The sequence below is a fragment of the Bidens hawaiensis genome, unplaced genomic scaffold (genome assembly GCF_021521415.1).
Source record: "Bidens hawaiensis isolate Kalapana, Puna unplaced genomic scaffold, B.hawaiensis_p1.1 tig00035990_1, whole genome shotgun sequence".
Lineage (NCBI taxonomy): Eukaryota > Viridiplantae > Streptophyta > Magnoliopsida > Asterales > Asteraceae > Bidens > Bidens hawaiensis.
Window position 1 is genome coordinate 8,609 of NW_027496284.1, and position 8,608 is coordinate 17,216.

Consider the following 8,608-nt stretch of genomic DNA (forward strand, 5'->3'; position numbering starts at 1 on the left):
TACCTCGTTCTTGCCATCCAGGACTCAGCTAGGTTCTACCGAGAGTAGGATAGACACCCCAAAGAATCCTGGGTTCCCTTGGTCCCTACCGAGAATAGTATAGGTCCTCAAGAGTTATGGATTTCACCGAGACTAGTATGAAATCCCATGAGTTACGAGTGCCACCGAGAATAGAATGCCACTCATGGTCGTGAGTTCTACCGAGAGTAGAATAGACTCTCGCGTCCAATTCAACTCATGATGTTTTGATCTCTAGATTTCCATGCTGACACAATGACTATGATGATATGAATTTGATTCCCGTTCCCATGATGTCAATGTTCACAGAATTTCCCATACTCATTGATTTCCAATGTTCTTAGATCTCCATGAGTTAATGGGTTTTCCCCATGTTCATAGATTTCCAAAGTTTATAGATTACCAAGAAGCTCGTGGATTTCCGCACGTGTGTAGAAATCCAAATGTTTATAGTTTAAAGAATGTTTGCATAAATGATTTTATCCAAACGTGTAAAGTTACCATGTTTCCACCCCATAGTTTTGAAAAGCTTAAATAGGGGCTATGAACTCACCTTGATCTTGGGTTAGGATGGTGCTACAATAGATCTCCTTAGCCTAGAGTTGGACATAAATATAAGGTTAACAACGTGCTATAAGTCTAAGAAAACGAGCTTACGTGACCTCGAGCAAAAACTGGGTTTTAAAGACGAAAACAGCTTGGTTCTGGCTTGATTCGATCGAATAGGAACACGTTCGATCGGATAGACACACATTCGATCGAATAGACACACATTCGATCGAACTAGAAACACATTTGGTCGAACCAGTTGGGAAAACTCGTTCGGTCGAACATGGAACTTGTTCGATCGAATAGACACTCGTTCGATCGAATACGAAACTCATTCGGTCGAATGAGTTGGAGACCATTCGGTTGCTTTCTTATTCGGTCGACCGGACTGGTTCGATCGACTGGTTCGATCGAATGGGCTGATTCGATCGACTGATTCGATCGAATGAGTCTGATTCGACTCCTTCAAGCTGGGCGACGGAGAAACCTACGGGTTTTTCAGATTTTCCAGATTTTTGACCCAAAATCGAAGTTTTTGACATGGGAATGCTCGGGATTGAAGGGACTATCGATTCCCAGTGATTTTAAACACAAAAGCCTGCATTTTGACACCAAAACAAGACGGTTTTTGACCCGAAAACTCAAGAAACGAAAATGGGTGTTTTTGCTCGATTTGAGGCCGAAAATGGTTATGAAAATGGATGATTTTCAAGAAGATCTTACCAAGAACAACAACAAACAGATCTGTGGACTCGGATTTGAAGTTTGAAGACTTTCTCTCTCTAGTTTCTCTCTCTAGAATGAGAGTGTTTGGGTGGGAAGTGTTGGTGGAAATGAAAGAGGTGGTGTGAGAATACTTGATTTTCCGCTTAAATACTCGGGTGACTCGGGTTCGGGTTTAGGCTACCGCCGGGTCAAGACTAGTCGAGTTCATAAGTTTTTAAACAAACTAAAACTTTTTCAGCAAAACTTTTATAAAAACCATTTTTCCGAATAATTATTTGAAATCTTTTTAAATAAGAATATTTAAATTTTTCGAAAGCATAAAAATTAATATTTTTCAGGCGTAAATGTCGTTTTATAAAATAAACATTTTAAATGATAAAAGTAGATTTTTCCAATGATATGGGTTCCGAACTTATCGTCCAGAATCCCAAAGTCTATAGTTTCCGATGATTTCACGATCCTAGTTTACCAATCGAATTTCAGGGCGTTACAATGGTGAGGTAAGCGACATTAAGAAAAGAATGGAAAAGAAAAATCGAGATTCCTTGAAATATACGACCTACTTGAGATTGCATGGAGTGTCTAGACTTGAGAAAAATGAAGTTTGATGAGCTGGAAAATGCATGCCTTAAAACTGTTGAAACTATGAATATAGAAGAATTGGAGAGATTGAAAAGAGAAACAAATTAGAAAGAGAAGATTGAAAGACTTTTTCGTAAGTATGGTGGAAAAGTTGAGTATTTAATTGATCATGGAGTATCCTTTGAAGTTGTAGATATTATTACAAGGGAACAAGTGGAAGCTCAGTTCAGAAAGTATTCAAAGAGAGATGAGCATGACAAAACTACCAAAAGACCAAGAGTTGTGACTCTGGCTGAGAAGAAGAAGGCTGAGAAAAAGAAGAAATGGGAGGATGAACAGCTAAGACTCCTTGATAGGTTAATGGAAGCTTGGGGAAGATTAGAGGAAACCCAAGGCATGAACAGAACTGAAAGACTAGCCTTATACAATTCTGAAAAAGATAAAGATTATCGTGAAAAGGCTGGGTCATCATCAAAAGCTTCCAAGGTTCCTCCTTTTGTCTTTGTGAAACAGGAACCAGTTGAACAGTTAGAGCCATGGGATGATGAGAACAAGATCAAGACCCTTAAAAGCTTGATGTTTAGTAAAGGGATGGCTGAAAGTGTATTTGACAACCTTGGAAAGGGTGAACTGAAGGAATTATTGTATGAACAAAAGATTGAATGGGAAAGATTGGAGGCTGAACAAAGAGACCTCATGAAATTTGACTGTGGACCAAGGGCAGAAAGATTTATACCTGTTGGTCAGCTTGGTGATGAGAAGGTGATGGGCATGATAACTAGACTGTCTAGAGAATGAGGTGAAAATTTTCTAGAGTTGATGATCATTCTAAAGGAGATGGTAACTGCCATGTTTGATAAGAAATTTGGTCATGTGAGGGCCACTAAACCCAAGAATAAAACTATCTCTAGGCCCTCAGCTGTAATTGTCCCAATTCTCACCACTGGAGCCTCTCTTCAACGACAACAAAGGCCAACCTCTGACGTGGACCTACCAAGAAGGCTGTACTATGATTCACATACTGATACATTGAAAATAATCATGTCTAGTGGTGATAAGAGGGAAGTGATATTCATGGATGATTTCCTACAATTCAAGAAAGAACAGCTGGTTGAGATGGCAACTATGAATCTGTATGACAGACATATATTTGCTGGAAGACAAAGAGATGATTTATCCAAGCATCTCAAAGATCAAGCCAGACAATGGTTCGCTTAACAAGAAAAGAAAATTGGAACTGTCTGATTTTGAGAGGAACAAGATGTTGAAGAGGATAAGGGAGATCAAATTCACTAAAGAGATATTTATAGCAGAAAGCAAAAGCAAGAACCCTCTTGCAAACATGATGGAATGTTTAAATATAAGATGGAAGATGACAAGGCCAAACTGTGAAGTCCAGAGAAACGGAAGGATGGCAAATGTTGAAGATAAAGATGGATCCTTCATTCTCAGAAACTCTGATGGATGGACCTTGGGCATCATAAAGGAGGATACTGACTTGAAATTCCTGCATGTGGAAGATCTCAATGATATAATCAGATGGATTGTTCCCACTGATCATCCAAACCAGACGCAATTATTCATCATTAAAGAAAGGGCCGCAAGTGTCAAGTTAGATAGAAGACAAGAAGCCTCAAGCCGAAGGAGATGAAGAATATCTTTATAGATTAGGTTTGCTTTGTAATGTCCATGGGATAGAATTTCCAACTTGTAATATTTGTTTTTGATTATGATATGTAATTTCTTTTGAAATTTGATGTGTATTTTAGCTAGGTGTATGTATCCATAGAGGTGTTTTAGTACATCTGAGGTTGTTCCAATCTAGGGGGAGATTGTTGGGATATGAAAAAGTCTAAAGGAAGATTGGAAACTTCTCAACCTCTCAATAAAGTGCTAAGTATGGTCTCCGAGCAAGCTCAGACCTCCCACAAGGTTTTACTTATCCTAGCAAGGTATTTGCTACCCGAGCAAGGTTATCTTCTAGAATTCCTCTTAAGTGTTAAACCGAGCAAGGTTCACTTTGTCTAGTAAGATAGTTCTTCAAGTCAAGCAAGATTTGTTTTCCTAGCCAACCCTTGGCTAAAACCAAGCTAAAACTAAATCTAGCATGGTTTGTTCATAATAAACATTGTTCCCAACAAGGTTGAAGGAAGTTGATCATGAAACAAGTTAAAGACTGCTACCGAGTAAGGTTCAACTCCTAGCAAAGCTATAGTGTTACCAGCACACTTTGATTTAATGAATACGTTAATATTAACAAAGAGTTGAAGGGATTCCTAAAGAACAAGTTTACTAGTGGGACTATATCGAGCAAAGTTTGATATGGTAAGAGGACTGAAGTCTGCTAGGTGAATATTTTCCTTGAAAATATTCGAAGTAAAGTCTGCCCAGAGAACTGTTTACCAGCACACTTCATGGTTACTAAGTCTCCTCGACAATGATACATGCTGCAAAGCATGCCCGTAGACTTGTTTTACACTTAGAATTTATTGTAATAGCTTTAATTATATACGGATGATTAGGGTTTCCAAATATGGAATGTCAGGTGTCAGGGCAGGCCTATACAAGGAATAATTTAGGGCACGCCTAAAAGACAACAGGCGACACCTAGACCTTCCACCAGATTTTTATTGTGACAGCTATCTTTATCTCGTATGGATAAAATGTTCCATTCTGAAACCCTAATCAATTTCTTATTGTATTTGACATATTATATAAACAGAAATCTTTTGAGTTACAGTGTGTTTGTTACCTTTGTGTCTTGTTAGTAACATTTATTGTGTTAGTCTTTCTGCCATTAACATATCTATTGTTTTTCCTAAAATAGCAAGTCGTGAACCTTCTTGTCGACACAAATAGTGTGGGTTATGTCATAGTGTTTGAGCGATATAATCTAGACCAACAAAACTGATTGCCCATAGCTCTCAGGGTACCATGCAATAATGGAAATTTCAATATATGTTTAATAAATTTCAAATAAAACGAATATTCATAACATTATCCAAAAACAAATTAAGCATCAAACAAATATAACCATAAAAATAATTGTCTAGTTAAATATTCTCTAATATAATTCCTTAAGTGATCTTCCAACTTCTACTACTCCACGTCACATGATCACCTTCATATGCATTGAAAATAAAGTAGATGTGTCAACACAAGGTTGAGTGAGCAACACACCAGTTTAAAGGTACATATAGTGTATATAAAAATAAGTAATTGCAACAATTCATATGTGAATAACAAATTAACCAAATGAGCAAGTATAAATAAGATGTCGAGAAGCACAAAGCTATAACGACTGGCTTATGATCATACTATTCTGAGTCTATGTTGGACCTCTCCAAATGCGTTTCACGTAAAGCAAATAAGCACATAACATGTATGATATAAAATTTCTTAGCACATAAAACAATAGTCGCAGTTTTGTGTATAAGTATATATGAGAAATATAAGTTAAGCATGTCCCCAAAATGTGGTAAACAAGTAAAATACGGGAAATGTGGTACTCACCTTTACAGACAAGCAAAAACGAATAAGATCAATCTTCCTATAAAAAATGAAACTGTTGTGAAAAGAAACATACAACCATTGAGAATAGCTCCCAATCAAGACTCATAATCAGTTAAGTCTGATGATTCTCAAAAATCACCAAACAATGGGAAGAAAGAGAAAAAAGGTTGTTTTCTCAAGAAAGAAACCAAAAGAATTTAATGGTGTTGAGAAGTTTGTAATGAATAATGGTTTTGAACCTCATGGATTTCTGTGGAAACCAAGAGGTGGAGTTGAAGAGACAAAGAGATTTGATGTGAGAGAGTTTACTAGTGAAAGGGATTATGTGGTGCAAGAACGCAAAAGCATAATTGCTTATGATAGTGGCTATGAAACTGATGAATTAAGCTTGTGAAACTGTTTATGAAGATCCCAAGCTCATTTCTTTCACATCCAATGCAGCTATTGTTATTGAAACTAATGATTTGCGAGTTGATTCAGCTTGCACTTCACCACCCAACTAATCACTCTCTTTGATTTGTCAGGAACAGTTCACTCCACTGAATGAAGTATGGTACATGGATAGTGGGTGTTCTAGGCACATGACTTATGACAAAAGGTCACTTGTTAATTATGAAGAGAAATTTGAGGGTCCAATAGCTTTTGGTAGTGATGAGAATGGTGGTAAAATTGTTGGAAAATGGATTGTAACAAATGGCAATGTGTCATTTGACAATGTTTTCTATGTAGAAGGATTACAATATAACCTCTTAAGCATATCACAAATGTGTGATAAGGGTTATAAGGTGGGATTTGAAGATTCACACTGTTTCATCCTCAAACCTGAATTTGTAATTCCACCTGACATGATTATGATGATGGCTCCAAGGAATGGCAATCTATATGGACTAAACAAAAAAGAAGCTGTTTCTAGAGGAGGTACATGTTTTTTTTTCTAAAGCCACTGAAAATGAAACAAAATTGTGGCATAGAAAACTATGTCATGTCAACCTTAAGAACATGAATAGATTGGTGAAGGGTGAGAATGTAATTGGACTACCTACAAGAGAGTTCATGTTGGATGACCATTGCATCTCATGTCAGAAGGGCAAGCAGCACAAGTCTTCACACAAGACAAAACTTATTAACACAATTGATCAAGTGCTTGAGATTCTTCACATGGATCTTTTTAGTCCTGTGAGTGTTCCAAGTATAGGCAAAAAGAGATATTGTCTTGTGATAATTGATGATTTCTCAAGATACACTTGGGTTTATTTCCTAAGTACAAAAGATGAGGCTGCTGACCTGATTGAAAGTTGGGTGACTAGGGTTGAGAATCAATTGGATGCAAGGGTGAAGATCATGAGAAATGACAATGGTACTGAGTTAAAAAATGGAGTAATTGAAGAGTTCTGCATTGCTAAAGGAATTTTACAACAATTCTCTGTTCCTATAACTCCTGAACAAAATGGTGTTGCAGTAAAAAGGAACAAAACACTCATAGAAGCTGCAAGAACCATGCTAGCAGATGCTTTTCTACCTTTTACTTTTTGGGCAGAGGCAATCAATACAGCCTGCTATGTTCATAACAGAGTACTTCTCAACAAAAGTCAAGACAAGACTCCTTATGAGATTTTGTTTAAAAGAAAGCCCTACATCAAGTTTCTCAAGACATTTGGATGCAAATGTTCACTTTTGAACACCAAGGATTACCTAAACAAGTTTCAAGCTAAATCCTTGGATTGCTTATTTTTTGGTTACTCAACACACTCAAAAGCTTACAGTGTATATGTGAAAGATCATTTGAATGTGATTGAATCATCTGATTTTGTTTTCAATGAAAATCAATTTAATACAGTTAATGGTGCTGCATGGTTGTTTGATCTTGAAAAGTTAATCAAGTCTTCCAAGATTTATATTGAGGACTTTGATGAAACTTTGTATGCAACAAGTTTGGTTGTAGAAGAAACTTCAAAGACACTTGATTTGGACAAGTTATGTTCAAAAGTTGCTGGAATAAGTCTTGAATACAACTTCATAAAGCATCCTTCAACTGCTGATAATGAACAAGCTCCAATTCAAGTTCAAGAACATGATCAAGATCAAGTAAATCAAGACAATCAAGAAAATCAACATGATTATGTTTTGAATGAAGTAGATCCCAACAATCAAGGTGAAACTGAAGAAGAAAGAAGAAATGAAAGATTTGAGGTCTTGTATCAAAATCTGAATTTTGGACACAATGGTGCATCTACCTCTCAACAGAACAATGAAGAAGATCCAGAGTTTCATGATGCAACTGATGATACCATTGATGAACCTAATCTTGATGACTCAAATCTTGATTCTACTGTATCTACTGATCTTATTGTTCAATCCTCTTAAGTTGAAAAGAATCATCCACCTGAAATTGTCATTAGAAACATCAATGAAAGAGTAACAAGAAGTGCATCTGAATCTGCAAACATTTGTTTGTATTCCTGCTTTCTATCCCAAATTGAACGTAAGAACATTGTTCAAGCTTAAAAAGACAACAGTTGGGTAGAAGCTATGCAAGAGGAGTTGGCTCAATTCAGAGATCTGCAAGTGTGGAAACTTGTAGACAAGCCAAGAAACAGATATGCAATTGGAACCAATGGTTTTCAGGAACAAAAGGGATGAGAGAGGGATTGTAATTAAAAATAAAGCAAGACTTGTTGCTTTGGGATGCCTACAAGAAGAACGGATTGACTTTGAGGAAGTCTTTGCACCAGTTGCAATACTTGAAGCAATAAAAATCTTCTTAGCCTATGTTGCCTAAAAGAATATAAGGGTATTCCAACTTGATGTTAAATCCGCAATTCTGAATGAAAAAAAAAATAGAAGAGGAGGTGTATGTAACTCAACCACCAGGATTTGAGGACCCTGATTATCCTAACAAAGTATATAAGCTAAACAAAGCTTTGTATGGACTTCATCAAGCTCCAAGAGCATGGTATGATGAGTTATCCAATCATCTGCTTGAATATGGTTTCCAAAGGGGAGCTATTGACAAGACCCTCTTTTAAAAGAAGAATGGAAGAGATTTGTTTTTGCTGCAAGTCTATGTAGATAATATCTTTTTTAGTCAACCAATTAACTGATGTTTGTGGAGCTTAAATAAGTGATGAAATCCAAATATAGTATGAGCTCTATGGGAGAAATGAACTTCTTTCTTGGACTGCAAGTTCAACAGAAAACTGATGTGATCTTCATCTACAAG